Genomic DNA, 24,712 nt, shown 5'->3' with positions numbered 1-24,712 from the left:
GGAAGAGGTCTTTCTGCAAGAGACACTCTATGTTAAGGGCAATCCCATTAACAAGAGATCATAATGACATCAGTGGCTCTGTGCATTGAAGAGAGGAGCATCATGAGACCATGGCATGGCCACATAATGCTCCACCAGATGGAGCCAGAGATTGAGGAGATGCCTTCACCAGGAGGAGTAAGAAAGAGTAAGCAAAGAGTAACAAAGACCACTACCCACTCAAATCGAGTTCAGCTTAAACTCTAAAGCAAATGGGGAGTTTAGGGTGAGCTCATGTGTACTAAATAAAATACTGGTTTTCTAGTTCTGAGTAACGTTTGTACATTCTTGCAGACATTACAGAACAGAAAATGAAGGGATGTGCTGTAAAGATAGCAGACTGGAAGAACTTCTGGTTAACTGGAAACCAGTCTACAAGTATGGGCTATGGTTAACGGCTAGAAAAATATTGAGGGATTGTTTTTACTTGTGCCATTGCACCTGAAAAATGATAAAGTTAGAAATTGGTCCACCATATTTATTGTGTCTAAATGAATAAGTTATAAAGACTGAGAGAAGAAATGCATAACTCTTATTTTTATGTAATTCAAAAGTTCATTTCCATTTATAAAACGCACATCCCAAATAATTCAGGGCATGCCTGCGGCTCAGTATCTCTTTCAGTCTCATGTATAGGAGCACAGGTTACAAGTCAAATGTGATTTCAAAGCAGACGTCTCCTTACAAGATTATTTAAAGGTAGGAAATTGGTATTGACAAGAGTGATGGGAAAAATCCAGCCAAGTCTTTTATGTCATCCTCTCACTCAGAAGTCCTGGGGTACCTTTTTATCAGTATTTCTGAGATATCATTTGGAAAGCCCATTCTCCAGATTCTTAGCCTAGCACACATCTGTGAGCTGTACTTACTGGACCCCTTTAGCCATATGTGTATCAGCAATATTAATCTGAAAATCTTATATAATGCCTTTAGGAGGAATTCTAAACTTGCTGGAGATGTCTGTTTCTCTCCTCTTTTTGATTAGGTCTTCCATCACAACTTTCCTGAAAGACATGTGTCAGAGAATCTCTAAAACGCAATTATCATCTGATAATTCAATTTCTGGAAAGGTTGGGCTCCAGAAGAAAGAAGCCTCATGCCTCTGCCTTAACTGTCCCTTTGCTTGCATCCCTCCCACTGCATTACACTTACTGTTGTGTCTGAAGTAGAAATGTTCACAGCTGTTTCTTCTTGAGCTCCTCACTGTAGACAGAAGCCAGGGAAGTATTACGATATGGAAAATGTGCCCTCAGAAGTATTGTTGCAGCAGGCAGGAGGCTCTCAATGAATGATCTACATGTGGAAAGAGACTTCCACAAGGTAACCTTTGATAACCTTAGAAGATTTTAGAGTGGTTTTGTAATGTGATCATCTCAAAAATTGTAGGACAAACATACTATAAGTCAATGTATTGATTTTGAAGACAGGTCTATACATCCCCTCAAGCCTTCTTTTCTGTCTTTTTAGCAGACAGATCCTTCAAATAGCTCACAGGTTGTTAAATTTAGAATGTATGGATGGCAAGGCAACCAAATCCAAATATACACAATAATAAATATGACCTTTCCCAAATCAACTTTTCCATCAGGGCCAATGGTTTTATTTCAAGTCCTTTGCCTTTGGTTGTCTGTGTTTTGAATGTCTCCTAGATTTCCTTATGAACAACTGGGCAATGCACTTCCCCATACCCCACTTTTCTCAGTGTCTTCTCCCCTTCCCAAAAAGATAATTTTGACATCCTAAAGAGAATTATTGCCAAATTGCAGTTCTCCCCCCAGCTTCCCATTGCTTAGGAATGTGCTTAGCAGTCATGGAATAAGGACTAAACAATAAAAAAGCAAAATTCTATAAGGGTTAGGCTCATGTAAATCAGTGCTTTTGCTTTTTTCCCCTTAAAATGTGGATACACACACACACACACACACACACACACACACACACACACACACACGTACATAGGTTTTGTTTTTAAAAAGCCTAGCACAAACAAGTTTTCTTCTCTTTATAAGTTTTCTTAGGGTTTGCTCATGATTTTCCGATCAAAAATTATGTAAATAAATTATATCATACTAGGCAATACGTTCAGGGAGTTACTACACTAAGAAAGCAAACGTCATATAAAACTCACATAAACATAGTTCCTCATTCCGGTTCCTTTGAAACATGTTTATTCATGGAAACTCACTCCTTCTTTAAACTTTCTTACCTTTAAACTGTTTCCAAGCTCAAAGGGCCCCGGAAGGAATTCCTACGCCTGAAGCTATACCACCCTGAAAGGACCTCCTTAAGTTTTACAGTTGTCAGGTGGTGGGCAACGGGGATGGGGGAAGAGGGAAAATGTGTGCGAGGGTACTTGGGGGCACACCTGCCCCAGAGACACTTCAGGGTGCTGCAAGTGACTCAGCCTGGATCAGGCTTGTAAACTCAGGACCTGAGGACTGTTGCCCATTTGCAAAGGAGCAAAACAAAACAAAAAGCTCTCACAAAGTACAGTCAATCAAGGGGTTGTCGACCTTCCTGTCTGATCCGAGCTGGTTCTCTTTGTAGCATAATCAGCTTAACTTGATTCACTCTTGGGTGAGCTGAATGAAGAAACCCCTATATCTGCTCATCTCAAGCTGTGGATCTTGGCAGGTCCATGGCCGGAAGCTTGGTTCTAATCTGGAAGCAAGTGGTCCTCGGAAGGGTGAGGGGGAATCATGGTAGGTTCACAGGGTGGCTGTCCTGAATATCTTGTATCAGTTTTTTTTTTCCTATGCAGGCAGACATGTAAAAAAGAGTAAGCTAGTCATGCAAAACCTGTACAATGCTTGGCTTTTCATGACAAAATAATCATTCTGATTTTAATGCATTTTCTGAGTAGTATGTGATATAATCTACATTTTACAGTGAACCCACCATGCATTTTATTGAGTGTAAATATTAAAAAGAACAGTTTCCACGAAAATCATTTGAAATTCTGGTTTTATCATTTGCCATCTATTCTTAGGTCAGGACAAATGTCCTCCAGTCACCACTAACAAAAGTCAATAGCAAACCCTAAGGCTGGTCTCCCTCCAGCTCTTTACTTCTTCCATATAGAAACATGAACCAGATGACCCACTTAAGATACCTTGGGAACTGTGTCTGTGAGGGGCAGCTACTAAGATCATTTGGACTTCCAATCCTCAATCAAACCTGTTTCCTTTCTTGTTGATTCTTTTCTTTAAAATCAATTAACCCTTCTTCTAAGTCCTCATCTGGTCCACCTAGGAAGAAATCTTAGTCTAGGAAGGACTTTCTTTTGTCTAGAGCACCCAACAGTACCTGAAAGAAACATGGAAACGGGACTGCTCTCTGTCCATTCCAAGTAGCAGTGAAATCCACATTCTTAGCATTTCTGGATCAGATTGTACCTGTGGTTATGGTTTGAAAGATGGTACCCCCTCAAAATCCATGTTCAAACTTAATCCCCACTCCAACAATGCTGAAAGGTGTGCTCATACAGAGGTGAGTAACCATAAATCTTCTGCTTTTGTGAATGGATTTGCACCCTTTTAAGAACATTTGAGGTTGAAATTCTCTGGAGCGTTTATCCCTTCTTCATAGAAGGCACACTATTGCTATCTCTCCTGAGGATACATTCACAAGGCATTATCTCTAAGAAAACTCATCTCAATGTTGGTGTGCCTTAGTTATGAAAAACGTATCTATTTGAAATCAGAAAATCTGGGTTAGGTCTGAATTGGTAAAACTCAGGCCACATGATCTATTTGTCTAAAGCTAAAGCTACAGAATATTATACACATATTTTGATAAAACACCAAACTTCTTAGGGAGTAGAAAAAACAGGATTCCCTGAAGCAAAATTGTGAGTGTTTATCACCAGTATGATAATACTCTGTCATTCAACAACTTCCAAATACTCATATCTTAAATAGTACTGACTCATTCAAAGGTTGCTCAGAGAATATTTCACTTTTTGAGGAAGAAACCAGTAAGAGAGTACAAGGTCTGACTGTTTATTTTTCTAGTTTCTGCCAAAATACTTTGCCTAAAAACTCTGATGTGCAGCTGTTCCTAAAGTATGCTCTTGTTTCTACTTTCTTCTGATGAGTGGCAAAAGTACATGATCACAGGCAAAGGCCAGGTGTGTGTGTGGGAGGGGGGGGGGACGGTTTCCTAGCACCTTGCAAGTCAGAAAGGGTAGATTAAGCAAATGCTGCCCCCTTGCCTCTTTGCTTTAATATTATTTTTAAAAACAACTATTTACTTTTCATGTCATCAGTGAAACAGGACATCCGAGGACCAGTGGAAATACACATAAGACTCATATAGGCGTTTTAAGATGTTGGAATTTAAGCAAACCGTGTTTTTTAATTAGAAGTGATTCAAATGCTTTGACAAGTCCTGAAAGAATAACATATGAGGCATTTCAGGTTTCCCCTGCAGTCAGGCTCAGTGTTCCCAGCCTTTGAAGTTGCTGATTTACACACATCTGTGATGGGCTCAGCTGGACCCATCACTTTCAGACAACTTCAGAGTCACAGGCCCCAGATGCACTGAATGGAGAAGGTTTGATAGAGCAGCACATTTCATCCTGGCTGTGCTGTGGAATCATTTGGGGGAATTTTTCCAGAATGTTCTGATATGTAGGCTACACCCCAGAATATCAGGGTTACTTGGAGAGCTGAACAACATCAACATGCTCACACTGTATCTTAAAGCATTAGGATCATCTGAAGATCTTTTGAAAGCCAACATGCTCAGACTGTTCCCCAGAACACAAGGATCAGCTGGAGATCTATGCAAAGTCCCTGTGCCCAGACTGTATACCCAGGGCAGTGCATTTATAATAGAGTTCTAACTCTGCATTTTCAAGTATTTCTTATGCAGAATTGCTAGATAAAATGGAAGATACCAATGTTTTTGAATTTCAGACAAATGACATAAATTTTTGGGGCACATATTACCCAAATATCCCCCATGGTCCTCTTTCTAGAGTCATAGCTTATGTTTAGACACACACACACACACACACACACACACACACACACACACACATCAAAAGCTAGGATCCACATATGAGATCTAACATGTTGTATTTTTCTTTCTTTTTCGGGGTTAACCCATTTAATATAATAATGCTATTTCCATCTACTTTCCAGCATATTTTATTTTTTATAGCTGAATAAAATTCTATTGTGTACATACATGTATTATATTTTCATTGCCCATTCATCTGTTCATGTTGTGATTAGAACAGCAATAAACAGGATGATAAGCAAATATATCTGTGATGGATATAAGAGTCCTTTGGGTGTATGCCCAGGATTGGAATAGCTTCACAGTAAGGTAGTTCTATTTTTAGTGCTTTGGAAACCTCCATATTGATTTCATAATGGCTGTACCAGTTTATATCCCCCTAGCAGTAAATGCTGCCCCCATCCTTACCATCATTTGTCATCATTTGTTTTCTTGATAACAGGCATTTGGATGCCCTGTATTATAATGCATTGGCTCTGGCAGCCCATTAAAAACAACCAAAATGTACAACCAGAATGACTGTTCTTACTACTCCTACTGTGGTTATCAACACCAACTTTATCTGGGAGAAATGCAAATCTGTGGGACCCAATCAGAAACTTTATTTTAATGAAATATTCAAGTAGTCAGGTATATGTTGAATTGGAAAAGCACTGGCCTGCACAATCCACCACAAATTTTCCATGAGTCTCACAGTTATCTACCCAAACCTGCAAATTAGAAGCTTCAGAAACGCATTGAATGCCATTGTGCCAAGTGAACTGGTAGCTTCTATTTTCTATTCAACTCCAAGCTGAAAGACTCTCACTCTTTTGCTAAGAAATATCAGTTTAAGAACAGATTATATTACTGCTAATGGCTTGGCCATCCCTTGTTTTGTTTTTTCTTCTTTACATAGGAAGGACCTAGATTTTAACTCAAGTCAGGAGAATATCAAACTAAGCTGATGTCACTGGCTGGTAAAAACCAGTGACTCAAACCTAAACTGTCTTTATAAACATACTCCTGCCTTCATGAGGACTTCCTTACCCTAACTCACCATCGGGGCCTTTGCAGACATGGAAGACCTGATGTCTTTCAAATGTGTGCATATGTTTGTGTGTGCATGTGCCTTTATGATGTTGTTGTTACTCCTACAATATATTCCTCTTATTCTTAGAAATTAAAAAGTATAATATTTCAGGATATTCATAAAAAAGCTGGAAGATCACATATTCTTTCCCACAATATATCAAGTACCATTGTTCCATTTGGTGCCAGTCACTGACTGCAAGATGAGTTCAAGTGTGGGAAACAACAAGCATTTTGCCATGCCCATGAAACATTACAACTATGCTTCTCTGAAAGAAAACAAGTGACTCCAACATCAATTTTGCTTTTTCTCAAAGATGCTCACCTCCTGATCCAATTTCAAGGGTTTTGGCAAAAGCTTCAGTGAACATACAAAACCTCCCCCACTGTGTGTACACTGTAATAAGTTGGAAATGCTATATATTTATTTATTTTGAAATAGGCTCTTGCTATGTAGCCTAGGCTACCCTACAGCACAACTCAGTAATGTAGCCTGTCCTTGAACTCATAGTTCTCCTAATTCTTTCATAAGTGTTAGATTAGAGGCATGTATTAGTGCAACAAGCCTCAAAATTATTCATCTTGATAGGACAAAAGGACTGTTTTGCAACCAATATTTTTTTGTATAAAAGAGTATGCCTTCCTTCAACCTACAAATTTGAATTATAATACTTAAGATGTTATCTTTTTTATTGTGGGTCTAGCCCTTAATGGCTGAGCCATCTCCCCAGCTAGATACTTGATTTTAAACTGAGAAAAGATAGTATGCTACATTCACAAGAATTCTACATAAACTAAGACATTCATTATGATTCAAAACTATGTATGTGGAAATGTGCTTAAAGACATATATTGCCTTGTCTATTTTTTTCTTTTTAACTTTTTAAATTCATTTCTTGAGGATACCATATTTTCATCATTTTCCCCTCCTGTTCCTCTCTTCAATTTCTCCCATGTCCCTCCCACTCCGGAAATTCATGGCCTCTTATTCTCCTATGTATGTATTAATATTAAATTGTTGTATGCATATATCTATGTCTATATATACTTTATAGTCATATATTCCTGAGAGACAATATTGCTTATATGTGTTTATGGCTCTTCTCTTGGGATTAGCCAACTATCAAAAGGCTCATCCCTGGAGTGGATTGATTTTCCTTCTCTCAGCCACCACTGATTGCCTATAGCTCTTCTTGTAGGGGTCAAGCCTTGTGAGGATTTCCCCATCCACTTTTACATGTCAGTCAGTGTTGTCACATTTTAGGTCTTGCCTAGGCAACCATATCATTGGGATTTTTCTGGACACAGCTTCTTGTTGTCTATGTAGAAGACACTATCTTAGAAGCAGACACCCCGTTCTGGTCCTCTGGCTCCACAGTCTTTTTCCCTCCTCTTCTGTGATGTTCCCTGAGCCTTAGGTAGTACTGTAGGTGTACCATTTGGGACTAGGCACTCCACAGTAAGCTGCTCCCTGAATTCTGACCAGTTGTTGCTCTTTAAATAATCTTCATCTGGTGCAAAAGGAAGCTCCTTTGATGATAAATGAGAGCAGCATTTATCTGTGGGTGTTAGTATTTAGAATGCAGTTAGAAATGATATGGGTTTAATAAAGTGGACGTAGTGGGTTCTCTTTACTATGGTCCATGACTCCATGGACCATGGGTGGTGGGCTAGGTCAACAGTAAGAGACATGAATTCCCTCCTATTGAGTGGATCTTTTGTTGGCTGTTGTTGCTTCATAGGCATTCCAGCTGGGTAGTTTTACTGACTGATTTTGTCCTCCAGAGGCTTTCACTGCTCCATCCAATACTATGAGAGTACTTCTCTATTCTTACTTTATGTACATGAATGTTTGCCTTCATCTATATCTGTGCACCATATGTATGCCTGGCAACATCAGAGGCCAGAAGAGGATGTTGTGATTTCAGATGTTTGTGAGCTACCATCCTGGTGCTGGAAACTGGACCTAGCTCCTCCCGAAGAAAAGCAAGTGTTTTTAATCTCTCCAGCCCAGATTTTTAAATATAAACGAAAACAAAACAACAAGAACAAAAAAGAAACGTACAAAGTATAAGATAAGTGGTATTTGACATGGACTAAATCTTCCAGCTAAGGAAATCACCATCAAATCTTCAATGACTAAATGAAATGCTTACCTGATTGTTCCAAATCAGAACAGTGTGCTTAGTATCTTTGCTGTAGGAATCAACTAGTGTATAAATGTAAAAGGGACTTCACAATTAAAAAATAGCTAGTGCTTTTGTTTACTGGTAGCAACATTCCCCTTATGATTGAGGCTTAGGCTTATATTATTTTTCCTCTTCCATTTAGTATACATAGCACTGAACTCAGTTTTTTCCTCTAGGTCATGCCTCTGACTATGAAATTTCTCACAGATGTTAGCTGGTTTCAACTTGTCCTCCTGGCTTGTAAAATCACTAGGACTTCTTTTCCCCAAAGGATCTAGAGACATTCAAGCCAACACCCAAATAGTGTAGGACTGATTCTCCCTAAACACGAATCCTCCAGATTGGCATTAGGAAGAGCAACCTCTTGAAGGGCAAAGCAGTATATGCAAGCTGAGCTGTAGATTATTTCCCAGGTAATGCTAATAAAATAACAAGCTCAATTATTTTCCTGGGTTAAAGACCATATACCATATAAACTGGTTAGAAAGTCAAAATTTAAAAAAATCATTTATAAGAAGAAATACATTAAAGAATTGGGTAAAGGTACAAAAAGTGATTTGTCAAGAAGATATATAAATATTATTCTAAACAAATGTTAAAAATAAACTGTACATTTGCAAAGTTATATTTACTAAAACATTTTATTATATATTTGTCATATATCTCATATTATATAATAATATATTATCATAGATATTACTAACATATACTAGGTAATAAAAATGGCCAAAATTCTTTTTGTTAGTTCCTTAAAATGAAAGGAGAGACATTTTAAAATAGCACTTTAATTTGTCACTTACTCTCCTACTTCAGCCATCTCCTCCTCCTTCACTTCTTTATTTTGTTTACAGAGATCAATGTGGCCATTTCAGATACAATGGAGACTGGAATCAAGGTTAGAGATTATAGCCAAACTAGATTCAGATCATTAGGTGATACAAAACATGATACTCCCTTATGAAAAAGCCAGACTCTGAAAGTACAGCTGACATTACTAGGTACCTTTTATGTTGCTGAAGTTTTTTTAAGTACATAAGGCCCAAATTTTGTCTTGTTTGATAGACAATTATGTTTAGCTTCATGCTCTAACCTGTGTGTTTTGTTCTAATGAAATTATATTAGAAATCATCCCTTCTTCTGTAATTTTTCCTTTTTTAAACTTTTTCAAGAGCCTTGTATCATTAAGGAGTTCCTCCATGTCCTTGTCATCAATATCAGAACCCTCATCCTTTTTCCTCTTGGCATTCATCTTCTTCTTCCTCTCCTTTTTGGCCTTCTGTTTCGACCAAGCTTTGTTTTTAATGAATTTTCTCCTCCCTTCATTTTCTGTTCTCTCTTTTCTTTTTTGCTCCAACAGTTTCTGCCTCTGTTTTTCTCTAATTTTATCTTTAAATGGAATCATGTCGGTGTCGATGTCCGTGGGCACAAAGTCTGGGAACTGCCTCCTCTCAGTTCTGGCATCCTGGGCATCCTCAGCAGGGCAACCCCCCTGCCCCCGAGCAAGGATGGCAAAGTCAAGGTCCTTCAGCCTGAAGATGAGGCTGTACTCGTGCTTTGTGTAAGCCTGGACGAAGGACACGAAGGATTTCATGCCCTTCTCGAACACTGCCCTGTCGGCCATGTCCATGGCCGGGAGCTTCGGCAGAAGGTCTACCATGTTTCCCTGGAGGCTCATCTCCTGCAGGGGGCATTGAGAAGGGGCTGTTGACAAGCACCAAAAGAACAGTCCAGCTGACAGACTTAGGGGTCTCAGACTCGGGAGAGGACAGTTGACCTCAGAGCCTCCTGTGAAGGTCATTACACAGCTGGCCCTACACCCCTGCCCTTCCCAGAAGACTGTTCTGGAGAGCAGTCTGTGCAGACTGGGAGAAGCCACAGGACTGCACATTCCCAAGTACTACCATCCTGCCAGAGTCTCTCAGAGGCCTTTCATTATTTGAGTGTAAGTAACAGATGTCAGTATTTATTTTGATTAATTGTACTCTTTTTCTGGGGTGGGTATTGTACAATAAAGTATACATGTATGTACAAAAAAAAAAGAAGTCATCCTTTGAATTGTTGAGACTGTACTGATTACCATTGCTAAGTAACAAATCATCTCCAAACCCAGGGATGTGCAGCATGCTCATGATTCTATAGACCATGAAATTTGTAAGAACTAGGCAGCTCAGAGTCTCATTTCTGTAGGCAGTCAGTGTTACCAGAAATCTCAGTCATCTAGAATGCCAGCTCCATGGGATTTCAAGAATGCTATCTATACTTACCTATGGTCATGATGATGGGATTGCAGAAGCTGCTAAAGGAGTCTGGCTACCTATGGCCTCTTCATCATTACCATCTCAAGGTCCTAGATATAACACATTTATGGCCTAACATTGGAAATCACATCTTTTGTAACATATCTGTTAGCAACAAATCACAGCTTCAAAGGGATAAGGATAGTATTCTATTTCTTGATATGGAAAAGACAAGAGTCCAGACAAGTATTGTGGTACTCCAGATTTTTATTATAACCATATTTTGAAGATCTGCAACAGGCTTTAATGGGATCATCTAAATTGGATGTTATGGATATATAGATTATTGGGAAAGAATAGATAAATAGATAGATACATAGATAGATGATAGACAGATAGATACATAGGTAGATGATAGATAGATAGATAGATAGATAGATAGATAGATAGATAGATGATAGATAGATAGATACATAGATACATAGATACATAGATACATAGATACAGATACATTGATACATACATACATACATACATAAATGATAGACAAATATATAGATGATAGATAATTTCTATTAAGATATATGATTCAAGTATGTGAAAATCTGTCTAATGTCTGTCTTCTGGGCTGAAGTGCCTGTTAAGATGGCTGTACTTCCTGCCCTTCATTTAACAGGAAGAATTACCCATAGAAACAAGTGGGATTGTCTCAGTTACCCTCAGCTATTTTTATTAGTTGCTTAGGAAAGGTTTAGGAAACAAGAAAAGGAGAAATTTGAGTATGTGTGGAAGTGGTAATGGGAGAAGGAAGGAAAAAGAACTGAAAGGATGGAAGGAAGAGAAAATGCCTTGAAACTTCTTCCTAGCAATGCCTTTCATCCATGGGCTGTCCCCAGGTCGCATCTACATTTCTAGAGTACCCCCAGTGCACAACTTAATTGAGAAAAAAGCTCAAATCTGAGCTGAATATGACCCATAGGCCCTTATTTATGTGACTATCTGGATTCAATCATGCCATAGCTCAGCTTTCGTCCTTTGCTCCAGTGGGTTTGGCTTCTCTTCCCTCTTCACCTAGGTTTGTCTATTGGAATTGAGAGAAAAACAAAGAACTGACAGTCAACTGCTTTGTTTTCATCTAGTATCTCTGATGCCTTATTTGATTCCTTTTTACCTTTAAAATTCACAAAACCTCAAGCCGGGCGGTGGTGGCGCACGCCTTTAATCCCAGCACTCGGGAGGCAGAGGCAGGCGGATCTTTGTGAGTTCGAGGCCAGCCTGGGCTACCAAGTGAGTTCCAGGAAAGGCGCAAAGCTACACGGAGAAACCCTGTCTCGAAAAACCAAAAAAAAAAAAAAAAAAAAAAAAAAAAAATTCACAAAACCTCACTCTTATTTTGGTTATCCAAATCATAAATGAATACATATATACATAAATTCATATATAACACTAAGTGCTAATGTATACCCTCCAGCACTTGATACTAAGGCTCTACAGCTGAAGACACCATGCACTTGAGTCATTGGAGGTGGAGAATTTTAGCCAGTACTGACATGGAAACTTCATCTTACTGGCTGGCTTTTACAGTTCAGGAAAGAAGGTGCTATATAGGCAACTGGGGGAAAAATAAAATCAACAGTCTTAGTCATCTATGAACCCTGTGACCTAGAATAATGACCAACCTGGCCAGATCCACTCACTGGTGCAATATTGGCACAAATGTTTAGGTAGTAAGCAATCATTTTGTGATTCAACGAAAGGCCTATTCTCCAAGATGAACCTCATACCTAGTACTGTTAACTGAGCAAAGAACCCATGGCTAGAGAGATCAGAGGCCCTGGGGATGAACTTATCACTACTTTTCTGTTAAATGGATATGGTATGATAGTATTAAGCTTTACCCTACACACTTATCTTTATAACCATATATTAATATAGTTTTCAACCTTCATCAGAGAAACTTCTTTTTCCAGTATATTGCAATTAATATAGAGACTCACAACTGACCAAAGCAGAGAGAATAAGAGACTATGGACTGCTTTGGCCTAAATTGGACATCTATATAACACTCCTTCCTTCCAAGACTCAGGAATACTATCATAATATGAGGCTGAAAGATTGTAAGGGCCAGAGGTGGTGAAAGACATCTGAAATACAAAGTGTTTCCTGGCCATGACAGTGACTGTAACTTCATGCACAAGATCTGTACAAGATAAATCCAGCAAAAATTCCAGCACATCTGGAAGAAAGATAAAGAATGCCCCACCCTTAGTTGAGCTATTGACCAGTGATGGCTGCTGGGGGTGGGGGGTGCTTTCAGATAAGCACTTTTTAAATATCAAAAGCCAACTCTTCCTATAAAGTTTAACAGGCTTCTAAATCCTTACAATTAAATTTAAAATGGTGACTTTTTAAATGCAAGACTGGGTAGCTACTCAGTTTTCTTCAGATGTGACCATTAACAGGCTGCCTACATCCCACTGGATCATCCAACATCCATGTACATACTCTAGTGCTAAGTGGACTCAATGGGTTTTTTAAAAAGTAACATAAACTAGGGAGGGAATGTGGTGAATGGATAGAAAAAGAGTTGGAGGAGAGGGGGTGGGGGTGGATTTGACAAAATAAAACCCACATTATTTTCACTAGTTTATGTAATTCTCAAACAATTTCTTAAGTTAACTTATTTCTCTAAGTTTTGAGCAAGTAAGATGACAGTCATTTCTCCCTTATGGTGTAAAGGATGTCCCAGACTTGTTCTCTTGAAGTTTCCAGATTATGTCACTGATATATTTCTATTCTCTAGATCATTCTTTCAGATAAGCACTTTTTAAATATCATAAGCCCACTCTTCCTATAAAAGTTTAACAGGCTTCTAAATCCTTACAATTCAATTTAAAATGGTGACTTTTTAAATGCAAGACTAACCTCTGAGGATTGCTAACACTATTCACAGAAATAAATCAGTACATACATAGTTATCAATTGTAAGACTTTTAACACATACAATTTTTATTTGAGTGTAATACTTAAAGTCACACTCAACAATTGATTTGCCAACTCTATCACAACCACTCTTTACCCTCCTTTTATCTAGAGTAAGACATCATATTACTATGGTTTGTTAAAAAACACTTATTATCTTTTGGCTCAGATTCTATCCTCCTTATTCCCCACCATAGTCCTGTGTCCTTCCACCTCCAGTATCATATTTCATATGTTCTATTATCCCACCCTCTTCCTCAAAGTCTCTTTTCACCTAGCCAAGATTTCCACCTTCATCTACTTCCCTACAAGTTTTATGATTTTATTATTCTTTATAGCTGAATACAATATTATTTTGTGTATTAACCATGTTTTCTTCATTCATCTGTTGAACATCTAGGCTAAAATAATATACTTGCTACTGGGACTAGAGCAGCAATGAACATGGATGAGCAAGTACCTCTGTGATGAGATTTAGAATCCTTTGGCTATATGCTCAGCAGGGATATAGCTGGGCTGAAAGGTAGTTCTATTTTAGTTTCTAAGAAACCTCCTTATTATTTCTACAGTGGCTGCACTAGTGGTTCATGCTGTGGATATCGCTCTGTATAAATAAAACACTGATTGGCCAGTAGCCAGACAGGAAGTATAGGCGGGACTAGGAGAGGAGAGAGGAAGAGGAGAGGAAGGTTAAAAAGAAAAGGGACACCAGCTGCCATTTAGGGAGCATCATATAGAGGCAACAGGTAAAGCCATGGAACACGTGGCAACATATAGATTAACAGAAATGGGCTCAGTATAAGAGTAAGAGCTAGACAATGGTAGGCCTGAGCTAATGGCCAAACAGTTTAAATAATATGAGTTGGTGTGTTTATTTTATAAGTGGGCTCCGGGAATGGCAGGGATTGGTGGGAGCTGGGGCGAAATCCTCCAGGTACAGGTTCATCCTTTCCCACATCCTAGCCAGCAATTACCTCTTTTAAAACAGTTGATTCCATGTGAAATTAGACTTGAACTTATATATCCATTTTTATAGTGTTAGTACTAAGACAATGTGGCAAGCTGGCTCTGATAAATATGCAAATCACAATTTGGCCACGTGGACCCTGGGACTAGCACGACTCTGCTGGTGCTTTTCAACAAGCCAACTTCATTACAAATATTAGGGGAGAGAAAGAAGCTTGAGGGAAGCCACATCTGAAGATCTACAAGTCTGAGTGTTAGCTAGGGTCTATATTCTGCTTCTGGCTTGGATTATTGTCTGTGAGAGAGAAATCCAATAGATTCTAGTCATGTTAATGCTAATTAATTGCTTGTGGCATCTGTTCATCAAGTGTGAGCCTAGAAAACCTGTTTGTTCACTTATCATGGGGGCTGAACTAAGCAGATGGGAAAATATTATTTTGGCATGTTTTTGATGGCAGCATAATTTATTTCTATCACACTCTTTTTGGTGTATATGAAAAGAGACTGCCACCTGTGCTTTGTGGGTGAGTGTCATGATTAAGACAGATTGGCTTACAGATTAGGAGAGAATCAAAAACAATTGCTAGTATAAACTCACCTTTTTACCCATTCTAAATAATGTATTTGTGTAATATTGTGCCAACCAGAATACAACCCATATGTTCCCTTAATCATAGAAAGTACAGATAAAAATACAATGACCTCTCTTTCTCTCCCTCCTCCCTTTCCTCTCTTCCTCCTCTCCTCTCCTCCTTCTTTGTGTGTGTGTGTGTGTGTGTGTGTGTGTGTGTGTGTGTGTGTGTGTGTAGGTAGGCACTTATACTATGTAACTTTGACTTGCCTAAGTCATGACATTTGTAACTACTTTTCAAATGCTGGAAACACAACACACATCTTGAATAATGTAAAAGCAAATTCTCATTTTCAGCAATGATTTTTTTTTAGTGCAAAATCATTAAAAATTGAAAAACAGACCACTATTAACATTATGATTTATATGCTACTTACTGTTCAAGATTTGACATAGAATACCAATTATGAAAATGGCATAGTGCTAGGTTTCCTCCTGAATTATTCTAAACACGTTATACTTTGCAGGGAGTGAGTTTAACTTAAATGTAAATTGCTAGGGCTTTTTGTTTGCTCTTTCAAAGGACTGTTTGTTGTATTACTCAGTGCTGTTCTGTTCCCTGAGAGTTGAAAATAATTAAGATCATTTGCAGAGCCTGGTTTGCTCATTTTGCTGAGTTACTTTGCTGCTATGGTCCATTATGTCTACAGGAGAGCCCCATTATTTAATCAGAACATCTGGAAACCATCATGTGTGGTGAAAGACAAGATGTATCCTCAGTGTTAAGCCAAATTCATGATAAAACTGATGGATAGAACCAACATGTATAGGTGAAGAAGATTAATATTTGAGACTTGGACCTTGTGATTAGATGATTACAAAAGGAACTTTTGTTCTATTTTACATTTTTACTTCATTTTATACTACTATATGCTATTTTATTGATAGCCCAGGAACCATAATCTGATTGACAGCAAATGCATCCTTTGTAGGCCATAGTCAGAGCATTACAAGAAAGAGCTCTCTATAGAGGGAGATGTCTCTTTGAAAGAGTTCAATGGCTACCCCTTCCTGAGATGCCCTGAAATGGAACCAGTTGAAATGAGAGTACCCACTAAGTGTAACTGGACACATTGCTCCTGTGTCCACTCCTTCCTTCCTGTTCCAGAAAGAAAAGAAACATATTTCTAGAATCTGAAGTTCACATTAATTTACTCAAGAAAGTGTGCGAAATTCCAAACATACAGCTTCATTTCGAGTAACTCCTGCCCCTCTCAGTTTACACACATTCTCTGATCTTCAACCCTTTTGCCCTCCTTTTTAATTTTAAGAACATCTGTTCCTACTATAGCTTCACTCTTATCAGGAAATACAATTACAAAGATAGAAAGAGTCTAGCAGGTGAAGTGCAGCAGCTCTACATCTTAGCACCAGTGCTCAAATGACTCCCAGATGAACAGCTGGGCCCTTCTACAGCTGGAACCTACCTCAACCGCTGATGTAGTGAAAGAAGCTGTAGATGGATCAAAGGAACGGCAGAAGAACTGGGTTTGCGATTTGTATACAAAACACATTGGGGTGCATAGAAACACAGCTTGGTCAAGATCTCATTCTCATTTATGCATTGATGAGAAGACATGGAGTAAACTTGATCAAATTAAAGGGATCTCCTTTGGCAAGTTTGAACTTAGCTTCTGTGCCTTTTCTCTTAATCTGCTACCCAGATATGTACTTAAAATAGGAATGTGCATCTACTGGAGCATGAAATAGTTGAGATCTGTTCAACAATGAGGAGAATGAGAGAAATTTCTTTAGAAGTATATTTTTGGAATGTAAGCCACTTGAACCTGAATAGTCACAGATAATTTAACATGATCCCTAAGCCATTAGGGGAATTTTTATTGCAGGGACTGAGCTCTGAATTAGTGATGTCATCTCTTGGAAACTGGTAACTATGTGATGTAATAATGACTGTTCATCATGTTACAGCTGGTGCAGGTAGAAGAGAACCAGATGAGGAGCATGAAGCCCACAGTATTCTTCCCTCCTCTCAGTCATATCATGCCCACATTTCTTCTCATGTCTCCATGTGACAACATGGCCATGGTTACCGAAGAACAGATGAATATTGGAAAATCACACAATGAGGGCTGGAGACACACCTCTGTGGTTAAGAACACTGACTGCTCTTCCAGAGGACCCAGGTTTGAATTCCAGCAACTATGTGGCAACTTATAACTCAAGTTCCAGGGGATCCATTGCCATGTTCTGGTCTAGATAGGCACCAGATACACAGTGGTGCACAGACATACATTCAGGCAAAGTACTCATACACATAACAAAAAAGAAAAAGTGTGCAGTACATATGAAACTGATGTGAAATATTGAGATCATGAAATATAACATTTTCTATTTCTTCTCTAGTATACAATGAGGTAAAAATGTCTTCTAACTCATTCTGTAGACCCAGGGAAGTGTGCAACCTTTATTCCTCTGTCACTGTTTCCCAAAGTTCACCAACTCTTGCCAGAGGGATGTATCTATTGTTAGCATGATTAGCAGTGTGTGCTCACTCAGTGCTCTCTCATCCCTCACACTATGTATTAAGCACTAACTTGAACAAAAGCAATTTCTAGTTCAGCTTCATACATCCTGAGCTACAAATGGCCATGCCTTTAATTAGTAGATGAACTAACTATGTCAACCACTGTATCAGTGAGTGACAACCACAGGTTCTCTGTGGGTCTCTAATATCTTGCTTAAAATAAAAAAAATTACATTTTAATTTAGTATATTTACTTTTGAAAAATTGATGGATGAATGTAATAGTTACTTTTCTCTTGCTTTGATAAAATATAGTGACCAAGGCAACTTACAAAAAAACTGTTTATTGAGGCTTATGGTTCCAGAGGGTTAAGAGTCCATCACCATTACAGTAGGATGCAGACAGGTGTGGCAGCTGGAGCAAGATTCTAGGAGTTTACATAATAAACTAAAAGCACTACACAAAAAAGAAAACTGGAAACAAGGCCAATCTTTACACTCGCAAGCCCTCCCATCTTGATAAACTTCCACCAACAAGGCCACACCTCTAAAAACTCCCTAAACAGTGCCACCATCCAGAAACCAAGTGTTCAAATTCATGAACCTCTGGGAAACTTCCATACTTGAAGCACCATACTGAATAAAAATCATTTCATTTTAACCCATAAATCATAATAATCTCTCTATTTGAGACATAAAGTGAGACACTGAAAAAGGAAGGTGAAGGTTTGGAAGGTGTTAAATTCAGAAATGAAAGACTAGAAAGCAAGGAAAAAATATCCTGAGTCATCTGTAAGTGTGGCTCAGACCTTTAGCAAAGCAGACATCCAGTGTGTATGTACTGTTTCTGTATTTCCTGGGTCTCCATGTGGACTGTTTTTAGATTTGACCTTTTCTGGTAATTTTATTAAGTCTGCAACTATATTTGACCTCAACCTCATGCTGCATCAACACTTACTATTTTCTTTGGTGCATTGTAGTCACATAAATATAACTAAATTATTAGGAACAAATCATAATAGAACTTTTGTGAATCTAAGTAGTAGAGAAATGTTATTGTTATCTTTCTTTTTCGATGAAACTTGTAGAGATGTAGCATGGGTTGCATGTTCAGCACACTCTCAAAGTCAAGTTGTAAATTTAAGGTGGGAGAATGGCAGATAATGAAGGTGTAAGATTAATCATGGTGCCAGAAGATTCTCAATGGCAATGCTCGTCTCTCTGACTGAAAAGTAGCTCTCAGATTGATGATAAGACAGACATCAGGTCATGGGGATAGAGAGAAACCCAGTGCTAGGGAAGTTGTCAGGAATCCCCAAGGATGACCCCAGCTTGGACTACTAGACATAGTGGAGAGGGTGCCTGAACTGAACTGGCTTACCTCCATGATCAGATTGGTGAATACCCTAACTGTCATCACAGAGCTTTTCTCCAATGATTTATGGAAGCAGATGCAGAGATCCACAGCTAAACATCAGGCAGAGCTCCAGGAGTCAGTCACGTCAAAGAGAGAAAAGAGGGATTCTATGAGCAAGTGCATCAGGATCATGATGGAGAAACCTGTAGAGACAACCAAACCAAACTAGTGGGAACTCATGAAAGTTGAATCAGTGGCTGTGGAGCCTGCATGGGACTGGACAAGGCAATTGTGCAGCTTGATCTGTGTGGGGGCCCCCTGGCAGGAGAATCAGAATCCATCTCTGGTGCATGAGTGGGCTTTTGGGAGCCGACTATCTATGATGGGACACCTTGTGCAGCCTTGAGGCAGGGGGAAGGGTTTGGACTTGCCTCTACTAGATGTGCCTCCCCTTGGGAGGCCTTGCCTTCTTGTGAGAGTCGGGGTGGGCTGGGAGGGGGAGGTGGGAAGGAGGGAAGAGGGGGGATCTTTGATTGGTGTATAAAATGAATGAAAACTTTTTCTTAATAAAAAAATAAAGACATCACAAAGGGCTTGGAGTAAGGCATAAATTTTGAGGCTTTCACTAAGAGATATTAATAACCAATTGAAGCTATATAAAAGGAAAGAAACCAATGGAATGCATTGTATAGTGACCCTGTATAGTATGTCAAAAAGGATTATGGATATAGTTCAATCTTACTTCAGTTTAATAATCCATTGATTCTGTATGTCTCTGCCCAGATAAACCAACTCTTATAGGAAACATCTTTGAAATATGCTTTCTCTTGGAGAGAAATCAGCCATATTATATCAATACATACATGGATCAGAGTCCTGAAAAGTAGTAGGCAAACTCCATTCTGAGAACATACAGTTAGCAGATCCAAGCTAATGTGTGTGAAAAGTCCTTAACGGAGGTAAGGGCAGATTTCAGTGATGGAAAGCTTGCATGGCATCTGCAAAAACCTATGTTTGATCATTAGGACCATCTGAAGAGAGTTCTGTTGAGCTTCACGATCAGCAACTACATCTTGATTAGCTGCTTTTCATTTGAAACTTGAAGTTGAAGCAATTGTAAGCCAATGAAATATCTCCTTAAAGAAATGATTGGAATGTTGAACTCTGTTCCTAACAACTGAGTGTTTTAAGCAATGGATGGAAGCAGTTTATGCCTCTCCCTGAGGGATGTTCTCTCTTGAAAACATCTTTAAACTTATATTCATGCACTATGCTCAGGATTGTAAGATAATGTTTTCTACATTTCTTTTACTGTTGGGGATTTGTAGAATTTTATATAACCATGTAATGGAAGTTTTCAATCTGGAAAGATTTTATATAGACATGATTTCAACAGCCAGTTCAGAGCCAGGCACACAGTGGGCACAAATAAGTTAGTACACAGAGCCAATGAAGGCGAAAGATTTTAACCAAAAATAAGATTATCAAAATAAAAACAATTCTTCTAGATTGTCATAACTCCATGATAACTGGCTCTTTCCTTTCTTGGTATTTTCTAAAGTGGGCCTTAAAAGTGCAGCATAAAACATAAAGGCTCAAAGGTGAGCTGATTCTTGAATTGCTAGTGACCACCATCACCTAGATATGCTTTCACAATATTTGTTAAGCTCTGGGTGGTTTCAGTTAATCCTGTACAGATTATTTGACCCTTCTTTTTGCCTTGTGCAAGCTTCAAATAAGTGCATTGTGCAATTTTTATGAAGTCATTGAACTTAGGGATTGGAAAATAGAGATTAATTGGATTTTTCTTATATGTTCAATTTTTAAAAGCTTATTAACTATTGTGGTAGATGAATCATTTTTGGCAAATATTTCATCCTTTTTCATGTGTTCATACTTGACTTTTGACTTAGTGCTGGGTAAGTGGGCAATGACATAAGCCAAAGCTTGACATGTGCTTGATTGGTGCTTGCTCTCCATAAGTACTCTTTCTCCATGAGACCTATATATGTTAGCAGCCACACTTCCCAAACCCAGCCTATGGAGCCAAATGCAGTCAAGCTCGGCCGCCTGGATTTAATAGATTCCCTGTTGACCTGATGTGATGGGAACAGAAAATTAGCATTTGTTACTCTGAGTCACTATAGTTGTGTTTTTGTTACATAATATTATTAAGAAATTATGGACTAATGAGACTGTTAGAGATTCAATGTTTTTTTAGCCTTTGGCACAGTTTTATGTAGATGCTGTAACAGGTTGGTTTCCCTGCCTCTCCTTAAACTACAGATTAAATGTTGATTGTAGTTACTACATAGTTAACACACTTCCACTACATTAGTGTTGTGGGAATCGTTATGCCAAATGTACATTTTAAGTCGTACCACTATTTTAAAGAAGATAATCCATCCTTAAAAGATAATTTACATTTACAGTGATGCTGTTTGGAATACCTTCTTTTCTCTCACATGCTTGCTAAATTATTTAATATTTAACTTAAGTACCATCCTTTCCCATTTTCCCCAAATAGGTATTTTTCCATCTCCTTTAATGTTTTGTAAAAAAAAAAAAAGACCCTGTGAGCTATTTATATTGTTTTATTTACTACCTGCCCTTCATCTTCATCCCAGCCCTTTGAAGACAGGAGCTCTGGCCTTTCTTCTCAGTCCCCTGTGTTTGGCTTGCAAGAGGCACTGCTAATATGTAGATGGAATCAGTGACTACAATTGCATGTTCAGAACTCTGTCTTCAGGAAGACAAATAGAAATGCCATCATTTATAATGAGACTTGTTTGAGAGAAACAATTCCTAGTGCCAAGAGAACTAAAAATAAAACAGAGATTCAATAGTGAATACAAGACAGATAGCAATAGAATGTGTCTTCCTTTTTATTTCAGGTCTTTTTCCTTCTAAATCCTCAAAGAACTCCATTAAAGGAAGTGAAATATCCCACTTTTTCATGCTCATAAGTAAGCTGCATAAAAACTACTGAATTAATGTCTGTGGTGGTTTGAATGAGAATGGCCCCCACAGGCTAATATATTTGAATGTTTGTTTCCCAGTTGGTGGACTATTTAGGAAGGATTCATAGATAAGGCCTTGTTGGAGGAGGGATTGGCTTTGAGGTCTCAAAAGTCCAAGTCATGCTCTGTCTCTGTTTGTCTGTCTGTCTATCTATCATCTATCTATCTATCTATCTATCTATCTATCTATCTATCTATCTATCTATCTATCTATCTATCTATCTATCTCTGAAAGCTGTCTGCTGCTTGTGGATCAGGGTGATCTTTCAACTACTGTTTCAGCACTGTGCCTGCTGGCTGCCTTCCTCCCCACCAATATTTTCTCTTAAAAAGTTGCCTTGGTCGTGTTGTCTCCTCACAGTAATAGAACAGAAACTAAGACAGTGTCCTTATAGTATTGGCTAAAATCAAAACAACACACACACACACACCCCTCAGGATGTTTATCCTCATATCATTTACTTCAGAGCTGATTAATTCCCCATTGCCCATTGCCTATCTGCTATGGGAGAAAGGCCAAACATGAGAACACTTTTTCAAACCCAGACCCCCACAAAATACAAATTATAACTAACTAACCAGTTCTGATGTTTAAGTGAATTCTAAGCAAATCTGGTCCTATGTCACAAACATAAAATTCAGTGTAAGTAATTTGGGTCTCAGAGTCACTGACTTTCTTTTATAGCACATACTGATTCCACATGCACAGCTTACATTCAGAATCAGGCCCAGAAAGACACCACTTGTGTCCCAAAGCTTATCTAATCCTTTACATCCCTGTAATATAACTTGGAATGAGGGACATGAAGATGAACATCCATCCCCTTGTTTCTGCAGCTATAAATGGAGCTATTAAAATATCTTTAACTCTGGATACTAAAATTGGGATATTAAATGAGAAAGGACAAGTATTAGAAAGAATGCAGTCCTCCAAGGATTAAAGAAAATGTCAGCATTTCCTGTCTATCTTTTACCAATCAATTATCTATGTATTTTATCCTTGTGAGGCAGAAAATTGGAAACTACCATTCACTCCCTAGACTAAGATTTGGCATTTCTTGAACCTTTCATGAAGCTTTTTAAGTTGGATAATCTGGGTCTGCCTATGATCTACTTGACATTGGGTAAAATATATTTGACCTTATTGCCTTAGTTTTTTTGGAAATGCGGATAAAAATAGTTCTCACCTCATGTAGTTATTGTAAATGTTAAATCATCCAATAACCATTACAGTGATTAGAATAATTATTGAAAGGTATAAGTCAATAAGAAATAGTTATATCAAGAGTCCTATGAAAGCTGATCAGTTTTGAGTTTCTTTTTATCTCATCTTTATATAACAAGTGAGGAAGGAAACAGCATTTGTGAATATAAACAAGACTAAATTAAAAAGAAATCTGTAAACTTGCTGAACTGTAGCCTGGTATTTAAAATGAATTCTAAGTAGCCCTTAATTTAGTTAATTAATGTCAGACCCCAAGTCTTCAGATAGTAGTACAATGGCTGTAGGATGCTACTTTCTGAAAGCATTCTCTTTCCACTAAAAACCCATTTGTGAGCACAAACTTGTATTTTATGATTTCCATTATTTTCCTGTGATATTCCTTGTCAGGGGCCTAGGCTGAATCTGAACTGGCATTCTTGAAAAGAAAGACTCTCTTTACAAATCCCGTAAGCTCCAATACAGCCACTTTAATTCATAACAGGCTCAAAACTTACATAATTGTTCTCAGCTCAATACAATCTTTAACAGCTTTTGATTTACATAGTGGACAGCTGTTTTGAATACAAAGTTGCCTATCATGGATCCTTTTGTCATCTGTCCAAGGAATGTGTTTATAAATGGTTCCAATTAGAGTAATGAAGGATTCATGTGAGAATGATGATCAATAGCCAACCTTAGGAACAATCTAAGTCAAAGACAGATGGAAAGTGTGTCCAGGCTTAACAGTGTCAAGTCAGCTACGGGGAATGCGCAGTTGCTCCTGGAAAACAAATGGAAATTTTAAGTCTTTGACTATTGGATAGAGTTTGATTCCATGACACAAAAGCATTTAGATTCTGAATTAAATAAACCATTGATCCACATATATCTAGAGTCATTCAGATTAATAAGAATTGCAGTGGCCAGGAAAAACAGGCTTCAAAGTAGCCACCAGATCAAGTGTGTGCCATGATCATGGATGCAAACATTCCCCCACTGGCCTCAGGAACAGATGTCCCCTGATATAAGAGCAGCTCGTGTTGATAGTGAAGGCTTTGTGCAAACACATTTAGACTATGTCAGACACATCTGGTCAAAGGCTTTGGAATAGCTTTATTTATTCCTTCCCTGAACTGGAACGTCAGAAGCATGCACTGCACATTAGGCCAAGAGTTCCCTTTGTTCCACACGGCTTCCACAGCTGGAACCTTTTGTTGGTTGATTCAGCCAGATCTTCTGTAGAGACTATTATATTCTTTGGCGTATTTCTATGAGTTTGCATCTTTTTGTCCACCTCAGCAAGCAGTAGGGAGTTTGTAAAGACTTTGCACAGCACCTTCTTTTAAAATGACAGAGACAACCAGCTGGAAATGCAAAATCAATAGCATCGAGGTGGCCTGCTACCAAGTTGGCCCTGGTGAGACATGCTCTTTGTCATATCCTTGTTTGCTTAGCTCATTTAGAGGAAAAGCATCAAAACAGAAGGAACTTCTCATTCCTTTGTGTT

The 24,712-nt window shown here is 38.4% G+C and overlaps 1 long non-coding RNA gene across 1 annotated transcript in view; it reads left to right on the top strand.

Annotated features, from left to right (window-relative positions):
- Positions 1 to 17,090: 17,090 nt before the first annotated feature.
- Positions 17,091 to 24,712, top strand: part of LOC143273000 (uncharacterized) — a 58,425-nt gene continuing 50,803 nt past the window's right edge. The window contains exon 1 of the long non-coding RNA XR_013050782.1: positions 17,091 to 17,284. This is a non-coding gene — a long non-coding RNA (uncharacterized LOC143273000). The remainder of the gene's footprint in view (positions 17,285 to 24,712) is intronic.

The sequence above is a fragment of the Peromyscus maniculatus genome, chromosome 4, assembly GCF_049852395.1.
Source record: "Peromyscus maniculatus bairdii isolate BWxNUB_F1_BW_parent chromosome 4, HU_Pman_BW_mat_3.1, whole genome shotgun sequence".
Classification (NCBI taxonomy): domain Eukaryota; kingdom Metazoa; phylum Chordata; class Mammalia; order Rodentia; family Cricetidae; genus Peromyscus; species Peromyscus maniculatus.
The sequence above is the reverse complement of the archived record's forward strand: the minus strand, read 5'-3'. Positions and strand labels throughout refer to the sequence as shown.